Source organism: Chenopodium quinoa, unplaced genomic scaffold, assembly GCF_001683475.1.
Source record: "Chenopodium quinoa cultivar QQ74 unplaced genomic scaffold, ASM168347v1, whole genome shotgun sequence".
Classification (NCBI taxonomy): Eukaryota; Viridiplantae; Streptophyta; class Magnoliopsida; order Caryophyllales; family Amaranthaceae; genus Chenopodium; species Chenopodium quinoa.
The window spans coordinates 354,296-374,232 of NW_018745248.1; positions in this window are offsets into that span (position 1 = coordinate 354,296).

A 19,937-nucleotide genomic window follows, 5' to 3' on the forward strand; every position below is an offset into this window, starting at 1 on the left:
TGTCTCATTTTCAAACTGAGTTGTCAATTGTCAAGAATCAGTTTAAGAACCAAGGTGCAGAAGCTACAAAGGTTCAAGCTGACCTTTACGAGGCCAAGAAGCTACTGCAAGTTTAGATCTACACTCAAGAAAAATATGATCAGGGGTATGACATCGAGTACAAGGCGGCTCGGCGCCTCGGCGCCTCACTTTTCATCTTCATCCCAGGATCAATTGGGACATAGCAAAGGAATGGTCATTAACCGAGAACGACTATCACTTGACCACAGCTCATCATGCTGAGAGTGAATTCATGGCTCGTTGGAATGTGAAGGTAGCTAAGGCCATTGCTGAAACTGAAGAAGAAGAGAGGCTCTCCGCTGAAGCCAAAAAGAAAAATGCTAAAAAGGCTCCAACTCAAACTATCTCATCCTCATTTGGTGTTGAGGATCCCAAGGGTCCTAGTTCCGCTCAGCCAGACCTTACTGAAGCGTAGGAACTCGGGCTTTCGCCTTCAGAATCTTACAGGTCAACTTTTGCTTAATTGTATATTTGTCGCATCTGTTTTTTCCTTAAGTTTATTTTGCTTCAGCTTGCCTTTATTGTACCAACTCTGATTTATTTTTTCTTTGAGTAGTTGTACTTAGTTCGGCATTTGTGTTTTTTTTCGCTTGTGGGCGGCTGCCAATTTAGTTTCTGATGTTTGAAACATTCGATTTGATGTAGCTCGGTATCCTAGAATATTTTCTCTTTATGATATGCACTACTTTCCTCTTCCTTCCATTGCCTTGTTCCTGATGTTTTAGCTTTCCTTTGCTTTTTTAAAAATTTTGCAAAATTTTTCTAAGTATGAAACTTCAGCTTAGAAATTTTCTAAAGGTAATCTGAGTGCTCCTTGCCCCCAAGAAATCTAAAGTTATTGTCTTTGGATTTCTATGGTGTTTATTTCTGTCATTTTGGCTCAGCCAAATCTTTTTCCTTAGCCATATTTGTGCTTTTTTTTTTCTGTAATTCCTATTATTTTCTTTTTTTTCTTTCCATTATTTTCTATATATCCGTGGGAATGGATACTCGAGACACAGTGCCATTGCTTTGGCGATATCCCGAGTACTGACCATCCGAGATACAGGGCCAACTTAAGGCAATACTGCAGATTCGTCCACAACTTCTTTGCCCCAACTTATTTTAGGCTGGATTAACGACAATCCTAAACATAATACCTCTAAGGGGCGATGTTTCGGACAGTACTGAGGGAGAACCCTTATTTAAAAACGAGAAACACAGAAAAAATAAAGAATTTAACTTGCAAAATTTTATAGAAATGGTGGCTCTTAGGCCTTTTCATTAATCATTGAAAATGCACTTACATTGATTGTTCAGCCCCAAAGGGTCTACACATGATATTTCTTATGTACACCAGCATTCCAGTGATTTTTCAGCTCAATTCCATCCAACTGTCAAAGTCGGTATGTTCTAGGATGAAGTTCATCATAAATTTCATAAGCTCCCTCCCAAATTGCTGAGAGTTTCCCGTGGATGCGACTTTTCTGCACGGCTGCAGCATTCCGAAGAACAAGGTCTCCAATTTTGAGTGGTCTCGCATGAACTCTTCGGTTATAGAACTTTCTGATTCTTTCCTTGTGTGCAGCCATTCTGTCTTGGGCTGAGTCTCTAACCTCGTCTAGGAAGTCGAGGGACTCCTTCATGAGTTGTTCATTTTCAGCCGAGAAGTGGTGCACTTTATGAACCGATTTCTACTGGGAGAATGACTTCAGCCCCATACACTAGCTCAAAAGGTGAATGGATTGTAGCTTCTTTTTCAGTCGTCCGAAGTAACCGGAGGGTTCCAAGGGATTCCTCAATCCACTTGGACTTTTTATCTTCAACCCTCTTCCTAAGAGCATTGAGGATTTTCTTGTTTGCAGGTTTGGCTGTCCGTTGTTTTGCGGATGGCATAATGCCGAGTATGCCAATTTGTTTCCGAACTGATTAGTATACCGCCTCAACGACAAGTTATCGAATTGTCTTCCATGATCAAAGACAAAAACCTTCAGGATTCCAAAGCGAGTGATAATATTCTACTAGATGAACTCCCTGATAGTTTGGTCTGTAATGTTCGAGGCTACCTTGGCCTCGATCCATTTGCTAAAATAGTAAATGCCGATTATTAGACACCTTTTTTGATATGAAAGGGACCCAAGATATCCAGCCCCCATTGGGATAATGGAAGCGGGTTTAAGATTGGCTGAAGGTCTCAGGTTGACTAATGGATAATTGGTGCAAATTTTTTACATTTCTCGCATTTTCTTACCAGCTCCTTAGCATCTGAGATCATGGTGGGCCAGTAGTACCCTGCCCTTAATGCCTTGTGGACTAAGGTCCTTCCCGCAATGTGGTTCCCTTAGATGCCAAGGTGAATCTTCCGAAGGATGTAGTCCGCATCTGTGGGTCCCACGCATTTTAGCAACGAGGTTGAGAAGGATTTCCTTAATAACTTCCCCCTGAAAACGATGAACCTTGAGCTGGTTCGTTTCAGTTTGGAGGCCAAGAATTTGTATTCGGGAATTTCTCCTTGAAGTTTATAAGCTAGAATGGTATCCATCCAGCTCGGTCCGTGGTCGATGCAGCGCACCTCAGGTGTCTCGTCAACACTTCTTTCTCGGCGCACTTTCACGTATACAGATCAGTTCAACTCGGTTAGAGTTGAACTACCGAGCGTGGAGAGTGCGCCAGCTTGTGCATTCTAACCCTTGGGATAAGCTAAACTTTAAAAGTTCTCAGCTTCACAATGACTATTTTGATCTTTGCGAGATAGGCTATCATTGAGGGCTCTTTGGCCTCAGATTCACCTAGGATCTAGTTTTTGACGAGCTAAGAGTTTGTTTTTAGGCAGACATGTTCGGCTTCCAGTGAGATGCATAATTCTAGGCCAGCCATTGTTGCCTCATATTCAACTTTGTTGTTCGAAGTTTTGAAAGAAAATTTCAGAGCATACACAAAGGATTTTCCTTCGGGAGAGGTTATCACCACCCCTACCCCAAAACCATTTATGGTGGAGGATCCATTTATAAAAACGGTCTAGATTTTCTTTTTTTTCATCTAACGTTTCCTGGTACGAGCATTCGACTAGGAAGTCCGCTAGAGCTTGAGCCTTGATGGTTGCTCTCGGCTGGTAGCTGATGCTGAACTATGTGAGCTCGAATGCCCACTTCGCTAGCTTACCAAATTTTTTAACTTTACCGAGGACTTTTCCAGCGGATAATCGGTTAAGACCACTATTTGATGACAGTCAATGTACGGCTTTAACTTCCGAGCGGCTACAACTACTGTATATATGCGACTTTTTTGAGTAGGGGGTAGCGAGTCTCGGCATCCGTCAGAGTGTGACTGGCGAAGTAGATCGGTTGTTGAACCTTTTCTTCTTCCCTAAGCAGCGTTGCACTTATGGTGGGAGGGCTAACTACCACGTACAAGAACAAAGTTTCTCCTTAGGATGCACAAGCCAGCGTCAAAAGTTGAGCCAGATACTCTTGGAGCTGCTTGAAGGCTTCTTTTTAATCATCTTCCCAGATGAGATATTTTGTTTTTGGGAGTTTTAGCGCTTTGAAGAAGGGTAGCCCTTTGTCTGAGGCTCTGGAGATGAACCTGGACAGGGCGTCCATTCTCCCGGTGAGCCGTTGTAGGGAATATTTCAAGCATTAATCCCCTAGCTTGAACCCCACTGTGATCATACACTAAAATATGGTGGCGTCCAAAGGGAAAGAAGATAGAGCAAAAGAGTCGCCAACAAGTTTTTTTAGGAACTTGTAAACCGTTCACGAGGTGAAGGTTACACCCCTTAACGATCCTAGAGATCGTAAACTCCATAAGGTCTTGAACCAAATAGGGTTCGGGGATGAAGGTACAAATCCAACTTAAAAGAGATTGATCCTGCCCTAATAATAGGCCTCTACTTTACTCAGATCGTATTCATGTGCGCTTTTTGACAAACATGCAATCAATAGGATTAGCCCTAAACCTGTTTATCTATGTTGGTTGAATATTAATGCGCATATAAACTATTATTGGCGATCACTTGAATTATAATCAAATTAACCCTAACAAGATTATTAATTATCTTATATAAGTGTGATTACAAGTACAAATTCTCCTTTAAACATACATAAAAGGATGTGATCAAGCAATAACAATAAATACATATCAAGCAACATAATAATAATTATAATTATAACAATTATAATCATAAAAATAATCATGTTAATAATAAAGCATAATAATAATGGCAAGATCCTAGGCATGATACTAGCAATCATAAATATCAGAAATAACATAGAAGGCATCATAACAATCATATTTAATATTAAATTTACCCTAGACATGATACTAGAAATATCATAATAACAACCTAAACATGAACTCTATATCATAACATTAATAAAACCATTAAATTACTTACTTTGATGCCTCGTTTCTCTTTCTAATAACAAAATACACGCGTTAGTAACTTCAAGGAAAATAATAAACAAAACAATTAAATTAATAATTGAAATAGAGATTTGGGACCAAACCCTCAGAAATTAAACCTTTCACGTCTAGGGCGAAGGCAACTTCGAATATGGCTAGGTGTTTCTAAATCTAATGTATGCAGAATTTTTATATTTGAGAAAAGGCTAGTTTAGAAAAGAGAGTAATCTAGAGGATCTTGATGAGAGTTCGTACCTTGAAAACGGAGTTTTTACGACGTTATTTATAAAGAAAATCAGCCAAAAGATAAAATATCAAAACAGAGTTCTGACGGGTAAAACAGGAATTGGCGCCAAACGCTGACCTTGGCGCCAGACGCCAAGGCTAGCGCCAGGCGCTACAGCTGGCGTTTGGCGCTGACTAGGAATTTGACGCTTTTTTTTAAAATCGGATAGAAATTGCCGTACAGGAGGATAAAATCGTATTTTCTTCAAAAATGCTCTTTGATTTTAATTAAAACTCTGAAAAGTCAACAAAAGTCAATTTATCAATGCTAATTGAATTAGGAATAAAAAGTACCTTCTAGAAGAATCTAGAAGACTAAAACCATTCCTAATTGCATTAGGGATGATAAATCCATATTAGGCCCTCACTTAGATAATTGGGCCGCATATAAGGCTCAAACCGGGCCCAGTTCGGAATTAGGCCATAACTTCCTCAATAATCATCGGAATTGGACTTATAATATATCGTTGGAAAGGTCTTTTCAAGCCCCATCCAAATACAATACTATTGGACCCATATCATGGACCAACCAAACTGGATTGGCTGTTTTCTTAAAATAAGTTTTCAAAAACTGAGAGAAGAGAAAAGAAACTAAAACCATCCGTAACACTAAACTTTCCACACTTTCACTTCATTCGATTATGATTTGACGTGAAAGGTACTCATCACTGGGTTTGGTTTTGGGGAGACATAAATGGGTGTCTACAGAAGCCCCCACTTTGACTGAGTTTGGAGAAACGCAAGTTTCGAAAACAAAAGTCAAAGTAGCGATAGTGACGGAGAATGATTCAGAACGTTCTGCGATCCTAAATCACTCTTATAACGCCGATACCTGCAAACTAGCATTAGTTAAACACATAAATGAGTTAAGAAACGCGTATCTTGCACCGTCGAGCACACGTCTCTGAAAGTAAACGATTTGCTGCCGCTTTACTGTTCTTTTGATGACCTCCTGCCAATAGAATGTCATCCCACTTCAAAACTTCTACGCTTGTAACTGCTTCCAATATTGAAGATTGCTTCGCTTGAAACGATATTCTTCCGCTTTGATAATACTCCACGTCCAAGGGAATACTATCGAAGATTGCTTCGCTTGAAACAATCCTCTTCCGCTATGTGACTATCTTCCATGTCTAAGGGTACATGATCGAAGACAACTTCGCTTGAAATCACCTTCATCTGTTTGTGACAACTCTCCACAATCTAGGGAATGCCGTCGAAGATACCCTCGCTTGAAGCTATCCTTATTTATTGGGATAATTTTCCAAGGAAATTACCGAAGATCTCCGCTTGTCGATCTTTAAAAGCTCGCTTGAACTTTGCTTCCGCTATGCCTGTACGTCGGCGCTTTTGTCGCTTTTGAACCTGTATGTCGGTGCCTTTTGCGAATGAACCACTATGTCGGTGCCTTTTGCGAATGAACCACTATGTCGGTGCCTTTTGTTAATGAGACAATGCTTAGGCGTTTTAAGCTAAGTAAGACGATCTTTCATCAGGTCGATCACTTTGTGCAATCAAGCCGAATTGGCCCTAGCGCCAGACGCTGGGATTAGCGCTAGGCGCTAAGCCTATCTGTTAGCGCCAAGGTCTAGCGCTTGGCGCCAGAATAGGGTATTCCTTAAATACCCTTTTCTTCTTCATTTTCGTCGTGTTTTTGCTCGAAAATTTCCAGAAACTCATTTGCTTCGTTCTTGCTCGTTTCTCAACCAAATTCGCTCAAATTTGTTACAAATCAAAGCTTATTTCATCCATTTTCCCGATCTATGTAAGTTTTCTTTGAATTCACATCGGTTTTAATGAATCTTGCATGTGTTTATTCTCGAATTTCATGAAAATTCGAAACTTAAAATGCTCAATTCTCTTTGTTTTTCAAATTTTATGCCATGAAATTGCTTGATTATGTTTATATATTGCCTTGGGAGTAATTTGAGACTTGTTTGACTCAATTTGGTGAAGAAATGAACGAATTGCCATTGTTGGACCTCTTAAGGTCGGGAATACAATGTGGCTCATTCTTGATATTTTTGCTAGAAATTTTTGTCCAATTTCTCACAATAATTACTATAGTATTGCAAGAAATTGTTTGGTTTCTTGAAAAATGTCGTTATGCTGAATTTGAATTTTTTGCGAACATAGTATCATCTGGCTAGGCGAACCTTAGATACTATAGAACCTTAATTTATGATAATTCTGCACAATGTAGCATGGCTAGAAAGCGAGGTTCTGGTTCACGGTACCGAGACATTCGACGGGAGCATGAGCCCGTGGAGGACGATGCCGAGCCGTCCACTTCACTTGGTCGACTCCCCGAGTGGGATGAGTGGACCCTACACTTTTCTCTTGTCCACCACATCTCTGAGAGGGTAAGGCGGGGTATCACCGTTGGGAGGACGCGCTGTCATGGCTCCGGCTATGACGGTTTGGGCGATCTGTACAAGACGAGACTTCTGTGGGAGTCTTGCGGTCTGCGTTGTACGAGACCTCCAAGGCGATGGTTGCCTCTAGCGGGGGTCACCATGTAGTTCGTGCTCTGGTGGAGTTCTTCTGGGACACCACCAACACTTTCCACTTTCCTTAGGGGTGAGATGATGGTCACTCCTACCGACTTCAGTCTTATCACAGGACTGGAGTTTAGCTCCTCCACCACGTCACATGTTTAACGCCGCGAGGTTGTTGAGCATGTCGGAGGGAGCTGCTATGCGGAGGAGCTACTGCCGTAGTTAGCTCTAGTTCCTGTACCGGTTGAGGACGTGGCGGAACGATTTTTCAACTTTTACCTTTCGTTAAGTAGCCCCCAAGTGATGTTTTACTGACTTTGCTTTGCCTTGTTAGGACGACGCTGTTGCGTTTGTGCCACCCCGTATGTCTATCCATTACCAGGGGACATATAGGCCGATTGAGGAGATGATTCCTCCGGCTCCTGAGGACGAGCGCTTCGTGGAGCGGTCGATTCCTCGCCACCAGCTCGGGTAACCTTATTTATTTGCAACTTTTGTCTATATATATTATGCATGTTTACTGACTTATTTCTTTGACAGTTCTCGCGTGAGGTGGTTTCGGCAATGGCACATTGTATATATGCCTTCCGAAGCCAGCTTATTAGGATGAGGAACGTGGATACTTGCCGTCGGGACGACGCCGTTCAGGAGGTAGTCTTTTTTTTCATATGTTTTGCATTACCGCTTCTATTATGCCTGTTTCTAATTTTAATTTCTGTTGCAGGGTCAGCCCATTCCTTCTTGTACCCCGCACGAGACCTGAGGTGCGGAGGGATCCGGCGAGGTCTAGCTCGAGACGTCTCCCCACTACTTCGGGAGGTAGGGGTAGTCGTTTTGAGACTACTCGGGTAGAGGGCTCAGGTTCTTCCTTTGAGGGTGCACATGTTGCGCCAGTAGGCAAGGGAGAGGCTACCTCGGCTCTTACAGGTGGTGGGATGTACGAGGTTGGCTCGTCATCGCAGCAGCCTCCACAGCCTCAGCCTCAGGTTGATCTCGGGTGGACGGGTCCCACGTTGAGCTTTCCTCCTCCTGCGGAGATTGGAGCCGATGCTGGAGCAGGAGATGGAGCAGGTGGAGAGGTTACTCCTCGTATGGCGGAGTTCTATGCAATGATGGGTTTACCTCCCCCGGCGCCGTAGTTTGTACCTGTGCTTTTTATTACTTTTTTGACTTTGTATAGAAATTTGCCTTTTAGTTAGACTCATTTTAGACATATTTTGTATGTACATACTATTATGAGTTTATTTTATTTATCATTTTTTTTATTATTGTGTACATGTTTGTGTGTGCTAGAAAGTGTGACAAATAATTTTGCGCAAAAATTCCGTCATTTTTATTATTGATGGAGGGTATCCGACTTTCTCCCCCAAAAAAGAAAAAAATGAAAAAAGGAAAAAATAAAATATTGGATTTATAAAAAACTTGGAAATAAGTTTAAATAAAATTAAAAAAAAATAATATAATAACTATATTAATAATAAAAAAAAGAATAAATGAATATTTAGAAAAAGATAAGGAAGCCGTAAAGTCGTTAGCAGATTCGAATTGAGTTAAAAACGCAGTTTTAGAAAGCGCGTACAACGAGGCAAATTGGCGCCAGCTGGCGCCACGCGTTTTGGTGTAGCGTCAGGCGCTATACTTAGCGTTTGGGGCCTAGCTCTGGCGTCAGGCGCCAATAATAGCGTATGGCGCCAAATAGCCCTGACTCCATATCCTTCCCAGATTAAAACTGCTCGAATTTCGTGCAGAAATAGCCCCCTGCCCAGCCGATTCTTTTCATCATTTCAGCAAATAAAATAATTTTTAGCTTTAGAAAAATAATATCATGTCTCTAGTCACCAAAAATTTTACCCAATACACCCATGAATGGTGTCGGTCTCTTAATGCCAAAGTAAGAAAAGAATTAGATGTGTTCCACTTGGGGGGAATTTATGGTATCAAAGGGGTAGATCTTGACTTAGATTTTATTCTTACCGCTCTAGAGTATTGGGATGTTGATACTCATTTATTTAGAATAGGGTATGCTGAAATTAGCCCTTTGCCGGAAGAATTTGGTGCTATTTTAGGTTTCCCTGCAATAGATCTCATAGTAATCCCTAGGATAGATGCATATTATTATAAAGACTTTGAACGCTTCTTCAATTTAAAAGAAAGGGATTTATCAAAAATAGTAGATGGCAATATAGTTAACCTGAAAGAATTTACTCGCCATTATTTTGATAAACCTTACTCCGAATCTTTTCATATTTATAGAAGAAGAGCTTTCTTATTTTGTATGCTTAATCAATTTTTTCTTAGTAGTGGTAAAAATAATGAGGGTCAATCAATTATAACCACCGTATTAGAAAAAATTGAATCAGGGAGAAATCCAATGCCATTGATAGTTGGAGAGACTATGATTAGTCTAGATGAATTGAAAAGGAATCCGAAAGAACTTTTCGTGGCTCTCCAATTTTATTACAGGTAGAAAAATAATATTTTTAATTACAGAAATAAAAAAATAAATTTTTGTAATAGTAATAATAATTTATTTGCATTGCAATTTTTTACAGATGTGGCTAATGGAAAGGCTGAAATTAATTAGCCCTCCAGACAATATTGAGAAGTACACTCCAAATTGCTTCATGAGGAGGAAGAAACGCTTCTCTAAGATGGGGCGCCACGAGTGGAAGATGGTCTTCGAATCTCGCAATTGTGCCATCAAGTGGGTCATCCCTTGGTGGAAAATAGAAAGGATTGTTGGTGTTAACAAGCAACCTTTCTGCCGTCTTCCAAGTTTGTCCCGTATGACTTATTATTATCCCTGCAGGGTAAAAAGACAATACGACCTACTTTAGAATATTCCTTCCAGAGATCTTCGTCCTCCTTACGAGTTCCCTGTCTCCCAGGAAGTAGACAAATATGATGCTTATTGGAGTGCTAGACCTTTATGGGAAGTAATTACCCAAAAGGTTCCTCCTTCCTTGCCCAATGATGTGAAGAAGTGGCTGCTGAAGAAACCTTCAAAGGACTTGAAGAAAAATCAGGGTAAAACTGATGTGAAGAGTCGTCTAGGTGACAAGGTGGTTCTTGTTAGGGAACGCTTAGGTGAAAAGATTGAATTCAAGACACCTGCAATGCCTAAGAAGAAAAGTACTACGAAAGATAAGGGAAAAAGGAAAGCTGACACCACAGAGAAAAAAGCTTGGGTAGAAAAGAAGCATGGAGTCCTAGCTGAAGGGGAAACTATCTACTCCAAAATAGAATGTAGGTCCTCTAAAGGATGCCTTCTAGCTAAGGTTATGGATGAGGAGGAGGAAGCAGACAAAAATTGAAAAAGGGCTAGGAAAGAAAAGGAATATTAGGAGCATTGCCTAATTTCCAATTATTAGACTTAGTTTATATATATTTTTTATTTAAAGTTAATTTATTTCAGCTTTATTAAAATTCCATCAATAATGTAATTTTATTTTATTAATGAAATTTCAGCTTTTAATTAAATTATTTACTTTAAATTTATTTTATTAAAGCAATGAAAACCGAAAGAAATTAATTTTTCAGAAATTCTTCGAGTACAGAATTCGAAAATTTTCCGAAAACACCAAAACATTCCCAGAATTTTAACTGTGAATTTGCGCCACCTATCTGCGACTAGCGCCGGCCACGGTAATCTGGCGTCAGATTGTCGAAAGACTGCCCATCTCGTGCTATCTTCTCAAATCTCGGGTGACAACCTCCACAATCTTAGCGAATGTCGTCGAAGACTGCCCATCTCGTGCTATCTTCTCAAATCTTGGGTGAAAACCTCCACAATCTTAGCGAATGCCGTCGAAGACCGCCCATCTCGTGCTATCTTCTCAAATCTCGGGTGACAACTTCCACAATCTTAGCGAACGCTGTCGAAGATCGCCCATATCGTGCTATCTTCTCAAATCTTTGGTGAAAACCTCCACAATTTTAGCGAATGCCGTCGAAAATAACTTTACTTGAAGTCATCCTCAATTGTTGCGATAATATTCCAAAGAAAATTACCGAAGACCAAAACTTGTCGATTTTTAAAGCTCGCTCGAACTTTGCTTCCACTATGCATGTACGCCGACGCTTTTGTTTCTTTGAATCTATACGTCGGTGCCTTTTCTGCTTTTTGAGCCAATGCCTAGGCGCTTTAAGCTAAGTGAGACGATCTTTCATCAGGTCGATCACTTATTCCAATTGTAATCAAACTGACTACTTAATCATGTCAAATTGCTTATAGGGGCTAACTGGCGCACCAAGGAACCCGAAATTGCTGTATGAAGTCGAAATCACCTTTTTGAGAGACTTCGATCTCTGTCGTTGCTGAGATATTTCTGGCGCCAAGAATTGATTCTGTCGCCGAACGCTGTGATAGGGTCTCCCCTGTTCTGCTGCACCTGTATTTATTTTGACTATAGAACTTTGCCAATTTCTTTAATCATCTTAGGGTTGACCTAAGGCTTAACGTTGCTTAACTCATTGACTAGACACGACTCAAGGTATAAACTTGACTCGATATGTTTGACTGACTTGAGGTTGACTCGACTCGAAGTGTAATGACACATGTGTGACTCAAATCAAAGTGATATAGCACGACATGACTCATTGTGTACATGACTCTTGTGTGCATTGTAATGTGATCGTGTGACTCGAAAAATGCAAAATACCAAAAATTTTCCGTCAATTTTGTGGAGGGTACCGACTTTCTCCCGAAAAAGAAAGACGCGAAAAAGAATCGAAAGTTTGAAGATGCATGTTGAACGAGCTTAGTCAAATGTTGTTTGATACTATCTCTCAAGGTTCAAGGATTAACCCATCCTAGGCTATCTCAATGGTTGACTCCATGATGAAAGTATTTGGGTAACTTAGGCACGGAGGCTAAGCACTTCATACTTCGTGATGTAATGACAATTATGAGTGATTTTGACGAAGCATGCTTCAGCGTTAAGATTTCATGACAAAGGTTTCCTAAGGGAAATATATTTGGTCATGTATGCGTGATGTGTGTGATAGTGACACTAAAGTTAGGCCGCAAGAGCTAAGTGTGTGGAAAAATATATTATTAAAAAGAGTCAAATGGTGGTGACTCTTAGGTTAGGCTAGGTAAGCTAATGATGTAAGGATCAAGCCCTTAAGTCTAGCTCTAAGTGAATAGGGATGAGCATTGGAGATCCCTTGATATGATCATGGTATAAGTGTGTGAATGTGAATATGAATGCATTTTTATTACGGCCGCACCTCGATGTGAGGTTGCCTACGTATCCGTTAGGAATCAGGCCGAACATAGCTCTAGCCGAACCTCGCACAAGTGTGTGTATACCTCAAAAAGGTCTTTTAAGGGTTGTAACGTGGTTAGGCTAAAGGCTGAAGAAGAAGCGGATAAAGACTCAAGACCCTAGATAAGCCCCCAAGGTGTGCAACCTTGCTTTTGAATCTTTGTATTTATGTTTGAGTTTCTACTCTTTTTAGCTCTTTTTGCTTTAGCATTTATTTTATTTTTATAAGTGTGGGCAATCCCGATCATGCGGTCTATCACTCACTTGGCATTCATGTTTCTCAGGCACGATACCGAGCACTCGATAAGAGACGCAATCTGAGACGTGTTCTTATCGAAGATACTTTCATATCAAAGACATTGGAACACTTACCCTTTTGTACACTTGTTTTTGTTTTTTGCTATTGCTTTCTTTTGAATTTGCTCAAGCTTTCTTTAGAATTTCATAAGTTGCACACCATCTGTCCCAGGGTTAGGTAGATGTAGGTTGAAAAAAGAAGGGTCTATCGTTAGACGAGATTCAAAGTGGTTTATGAAGAAAGGATGTGTAAATTGAAAGGCGAAAGGAGATATGATGTGGCTACAAGGGGTGCCTCAAATCATTGGTATACCTTGTGCTTGATTCGACAAGGTTATTTTTTTTTTTTGTTTTTTTTTTTAATGCAATGTAATGAAATGATCATATGCAAGGAATTAAATGCTCATTTTATTAAAAAGGGAAAAAGGAAAAATCTACAAAATTAATCTAAAGGAAAAGAAAAGGTGCCTATTCTAGACCTTTTGGGGAAAGAAAAGATGAAAAAAGAAAAAGAAAAAGAGGCCATGAAATCTTGTCGTAGCAGCTCGCCTCTTGTCTTGTGTTGTTTCCTTTATCATCACTCGCTCTTCTTGTTAACTGGAGGCATGGGAAGCTCGTTATTATCAATCAAATGTTGGATAGCCTCCTTTAGCTTCCAACATCTCTCAGTAGTATGACCCCTACCTTGATGGTACTTGCAGTGTTCGTCTGGATTCCAACTAGGCAATCTCTTTTCAGGTGCGGGATCTTGAATAGGTCCAATGGGAGTAATGAGTCCTTTGGCATGGATTCGATCGAAGGCAGTATCGTAACTCATCCCAATGGGGGTGAAGTCTTTCCTTAGTTGCTTCTTAGATCCTTGGTTATCCATGACTAAAACTTCACTGAAATCAAAGGTACTAACATTGTTACTAGAGTGGGCGTTTTCGGAAGACGAAGGATTGTCGTCCTTCTTTCCTTTCCAGCCACCGTGGTTATTATTGTTAGTAGCTTTTTGCTTTGCAAGGTCATCTTCTATTTCAAATCCAATGTCATAAACGGCCTTGAAAGTATTCAAATTGTGTTGATATTTTAGGTGCTTCGAATACTTTTCTTGGAGATTCTTGATAAACATCCTCACAGATTCCTTTTCGGTGGGGACCTCAATCATCATGGCGGAAGTTTCCCTCCATTTATTAAAGAAAGAAGTAAAGCCTTCATTTTCTTTTTGTTTTAGCATCTCAAGTTGTCTATGATCAGTTTCAACTTGGATATTGCACTTGTACCTATCAACGAAAGCGTTTACTATCGATTCCCAGGTAGAGGTTTTCTCCTTGTCAAGGGAGAAGAACCATTGTTGGCAAACGGTTTCAAGAGATAGTGGGAACAGAGAGGGGAAAACCTTCTTATCAATACCCTTAATGGTCATTATAGTTTCAAAAGCTCTTAGATGGAAGTAAGGGTTATATGTTGCCTTGAATTTAGGGATGTCAGTGGCGTTGAACTTATGCGGAAGAAGTTCTTTATCCAGCGATACCCCTTGCGAACTCATGCCTTGAAATTTATAGTCACTAGATAGCTTGCTTAGACTCTCTTGCATGAGATCCATCAGTTGTTGCTTCACGGGATCATCGACCTTAAGTGTGAGGAGCTTCAGTGTTTCAGTCATGGTAACCAATTGGTTCCTAAGCTCATTGACTTCTTCTTGAGTTGCCATTATCTTTTTAGCCTTCCTCTTTTGACGAATCGGTTTATCAAAAAGCGAGACTTGAATAAAGAGGTTGTCCTTGATCAATCGCCTTTCTCTCCTTGACCAAGTACTGTGAAAAGGAATTTGGGGATACTTATTGTTAATTATTTGACTCAAACTTTATTCAACATGCAATGGAAGGAGGAAGTGAAGAAAGGTGGAATAGAATGTGAAGAGGATTTAGATGAAGGGATATGAAGGATTAGGAGTAGAATGTACCCCAACTCAAATGACGGAAAAGACCGACTCATGCATGAACCTAAGACATGGCCATGGTGATGTATACTCAAAGTGTGTGCTAAGACTAGTGAGTTTAGGTGACATTTTGAGACTCGTGTCATGACCATGTGGCTAGACTATGTGACCAAGACTCGATTAATGACTCGACACGGTGTTATTGACAGCGGAAATTAACCGAATTAAACAGGAAACTGATTAATTAGACATTAGGTGATGACTCGACAAATAAACCGAACTGTCGGCCAAGCGACAGGACTGGCGTCACAATATGGTGGTTGGCGCCAGACTTTTTAGTAAATGTTTGGCGCTACACACCATACAGTGGAGCTACAGCTCAGATTTTGGCACCAATATTGGAGCCTCGGTCTGGGACTGTTTTCGATATTATTAGTCAACTGGGGTATGCCTAAAATCGTACGAGGTCAATTCCGATTAAAAGAAGAAAAAACTTTATTGACTCGAATTAATTAATTAATTAATTAATTAATTAGGCAAAGTTCTTTAAGTAATTAATTATAATCTCAACACAAATCAACAAACGGTTAGGAAGAGCATAGAATATATATGCACAACAAAAATGCAGAATTAGTCAAGTAAGCACAATATGATGCAATGAGTTCGCAACCTAACCATGGCTCTAGTTCTCTAAAGTTCGGGATGTGGTTTAGTCAAATAGGGTCCATGGTTAATTGTCTAGATGCACCGCGTAGAAACCTAACCGTGAAGGGTTAATGCGTGTGGATAGAACACCGCGAGTTTTTAGAAAAAAACTCACTTCCATGGTTTGGTGAATTCAACCTCTCAGATGTACCTTTTGTTGACAAGAGCGTTCAATCGGGTAGATAGAGCATGAATTCCCAGAGGGTTATGTCCATATGTAGAACGCATATGGGTTTCAGAAAAGTGAGAAAAAAATTCAATCAGGAAGTAGGATCGAGCAAACAATACGAAAAATCGGTCGAAATTAGAACGCATATTTCTGGCTCGGTATTGGGGGAAATTGGCGCCAGCAAACAGAGACTGGCGCCAACTTTTAACTGTAGCGCCTGGCGCCAATACTGGCGTCTGGCGCTACGGCTAAAAGTGTGGCGCCAAGCTCTGGCCCTTGACGCTACTTCCCACATGCCTCAGCAACTTTCTGTGCTCGATAAAATCTTCTAGTTTCGCGTGGTGTTATTTCAGTCCTAGTTGTGAAAGACATTTCTCAAATTTCCTACGTGTAAAATCCTATGTTTTTGACTCATTACGGATGGTCTTTCCAATGAGAACCTTTTTATGCATATGACAATAATGTTAATCAAAATTACGCACATGAAATACTTAGAACTTTTCGAGTCTCATCCACTCATTCTAAATCATTGTCGAAACAAATTCAGGAATTAAAATAGAAATCCTCCCCAGTGGAGTCGCCAAAACTGTAGGGAATAATTTCAAGCCTTTAAAATCCCACTAGCTTGAACCCCACTGTGATCATACACTAAAGTACGGTGGCGTCCAAAAGGGAAGAAGATAGAGCAAAAGAGTCGCCAACAAGTTTTTAAGGAACTTGTAAACCGTTCACGAGGTGAAGGTTACACCCCTTAACGATCCAAGAGATTTTCAACTCCATAAGGTCATGAACCAAATAAGGGTTCGGGGGTGATGGTAAAAATCCAACCTAAAAGAGATCGAACCTGCCCTAATAATAGGCCTTTACTTTATTCTGCTCGTATTCATGTGCGCTTTCTGACTAACATACAATCAATAGATTAACCCTAAACCTGTTTAATCTATGTTGGTTGAATTTAATGCACAAATAAACTATTATCGGCGATCACTTGAATTATAATCACAATTAACCTAACAAGATTATTAATTATCTTATTAAGCGTGGTTGCAAGTACCAATTCCCTTTAACATTCAATAAAGGTGATCAAGCAATAACAATATAAAATAATATGCATGTCAAGCAACATAATAAATAACAAACATCATGAATAATAATAATATCAATCATAATCATGTTAAAGCATAGCAAGATCCTAGGCATGATACTAACAAGATTAATAACAAACCCTAGCATGTCACTAAGCAATAAAAATCAAATCTTTAACCCTAACATGATACTAACAATCATAAATATTAGGAAGAACATAGGAAGCATCGTACTTTTAATCATACTTAATACTAAAGTTACCCTAGACATGGTACTAGGAATCAAAATAACAATCTAAGCATGATATCTACATCATAATATCAATAAATCAATTAAAGTACTTACTTGGATGCCTCGTACCTTTTTCTAATTACAAAATACACGCGTTAGTAACTTCAAGGAAAAAAATAAACAAAACAATTAAATTAAATAATTGAAAGAAAGATTTGGGAACAAACCCTCAGAAATTAAAACCTTTCACGTCTAGGGCGAAGGTAACTTCGAATAATGCTAGGTGTTTCTAGATCTTGTGAATGCGGAATTTTGTATGAAAAAGTAAAGTTTAGAACAGAACACTAAAGGATTAATGCTATTGAAAATTGATGAAAAGAGATGAATTGTTTGTCGATGAAGAGAATTAATGAATGGTAATTGAAGAGAGTTGATGAATGAAAAAGAGAATTGATGATTCTTGGTGAATGATGAAGATAGTTGGTGAATGATAGATGTAGATGATGAAGATAGTTGGTAATTGGTGAATGAAAACGGAGTTTTTGATACGATATTTATAGAAAAAATCATCCAAAAAAGATAATTTATCAAAACAGGTCTGAAGATCGAAAAACTAACTTGGCGCCAGCCCTGGCTCATTGGCGCCAGGACCAGTGGCTAGCGCCAGGCGCCAATTGCTGGTGTCTGGCGCCAATCCTGATTCCAGGCGCCAAGGCCTGGGGTTAGATGCCAAATTGGATTTCAACGCGTTTTCAAAAATCTGATAAATTTCTCGTACTGGAAGATAAAATAATATAATTTTAGTCGAAAATGTTATTTGATCTTGATTAAAACTCTGAAGAACCCTAATTGAATTAAGAATGATAAGACCTTCTAGAAGACTAAAACCATTCCTAATTACATTAGGAATGATAAATCATATTAGGCCCTCCCCTAGATCATTGGGCCGTACTTAAAGCTCAAACCGGGCCCAGTTTAGTAAATTGGCCATAACTTCCTCAATATTCATCGAAATTGGGCTTATAATATATCTTTGGAAAGGTCTTTGCAAACCCCATCCAACTACACCACTATTGGACCCATATCATGGACCAACCAAACTGGATTGGCTGTTTTCTTAAAATAAAGTTTTCAAAAGAAGAGAAAAGAAAAGAAATAAAAACTTTCCACAACACTAGACCTTTCCACACTTTCGTTTCATTCGATTATGATTCGACGTGAAAGGCACTCATCACTGGGTTTGGTTTTGGGGAGACACAAATGGGTGTCTACAACCTTCTTATTGAAATGCCTAGCCATACGAGTTTAATAACACTGAGTGTGATGCAGAGCTTCTAGTCGTTTTTCATCTAGTAGAATTAATTCTTCATATCTTGCCCTAGTCCATTCAACTTCATCGAGTTTGCTCTCTAACGCGATGCGTAGAGATGGAATCTCTAGCTCGACAGGTTGTACGACATCCATGCCATATACCAAGGAAAATGGGGTATTTCCTGTTGATGTGCAAATTGACGTGCGGTAACCCCACAATGCGAAGTGAAGTTTGTCAGGCCAATCCTTATAATTTTCCGTCATTTTCTCGATGATAGTCTTTAGATTTTTATTGACTGCCTTGACTGGTCCATTTGCTTGAGGCCTATACGGGGAAGAATGATGATGTTGAATGCCATATTTTTGTAACCATTCTTCACATTCGGCTTGAAAGTGAGTTCCATTGTCACTTATCATTTCATGCGGGACTCCATATCAACAAATAATGTTTCTCTCGATAAAGAGTGCTACATGTTTTGCAGTGAGTTTAGCGTATGATTGCGCTTCGACCCACTTTGTGAAGTAATCAATTGCTACTAAAATATATTCGTGGCCTCTGGTTCCTGGGGGAGTGATTTTGCCAATGATATCAATTCCCCATGTAGAGAATGGCCATGGCGACGTGTAGGTGTAGAGCAAGGATGGAGGAACATGTTGTAAATTGGCATAGATTTGGCATTTAGGGCATCTTTTTATATTGATGTCAATCCATATTCATTGTAGTCCAATAATATCCTTCTCTCATTATCTTTTGGACTAACATTTTTCCATTTATATGAGTGCCACAGATTCCTTCGTGGACTATCCTCATTGCTCTTTGTGCATCCTTTTTTCCTACACATAAGAGAGCTCGACCTTTAGGTACCCTTTTATGTAGCTCGTTGTCTATGAGTACATATTGGGAAGCCAAGAGTCTTAATGCTCGTTTTGCTCTTTTGTCAGCATGGGGAGGGTATTCTCCTTCGGTGATTTAGTATATCCGTGTAACACGGTTCTTCTTCTTCTTCTTCTTCTTCTTCTTCTTCTTCTTCTTCGTCTTGGACTATTTCGTCATCTTCTATAGTCTGGATATATGATGGTTTGTGCCTTTTCTCTATAGTTAGAGGCATTTGCTCGATTTCCGTGGGAATCCTAACCATCGAGGCTAGTCTTGCCAAAGCATCAGCGAATTGATTTTCTTCCCTAGGTAGATATGTGTATTCTACCTTCTCTAACTGATCAGTAAGAGTTTCCAGATAGGTTTGGTAAGGGGCTAGACTTTCACTCCTTACTTTCCATCTTTTGGATATTTGATTGATGATTAATGAAGAGTCTTCGAATATCCTTAACTTTTTTACTCCCAATGCCAAAGCTGTTTCAGGGCCTACCACGTATGCTTCATATGCAGCAGCATTGTTGGTAACGTCGAAATTAATTTTTATGGAGATTGGGACATGCTCTTCTTTAGGTGATAATAGTAATACTCCAACGCCACATCCCTTTTGGTTTGAGGCTCCGTCGAAGTACAAGGTCCAAGTATCATCTTCAGTAACCATTAAGTCTTCATCTGAAAATTCATTGTCTTGTATTGGCGTCGAGTCTTCTATTGGAAAATCTGCTAGAAAGTTTGACACCACATATCCTTTGATAGCTTTTTGTGGCATAAACCTTACATCAAACTAGGCTAAGTTGACTATCCATCTCGATATGCGTCCATTGAGTGTAGATTTCTCAAATAG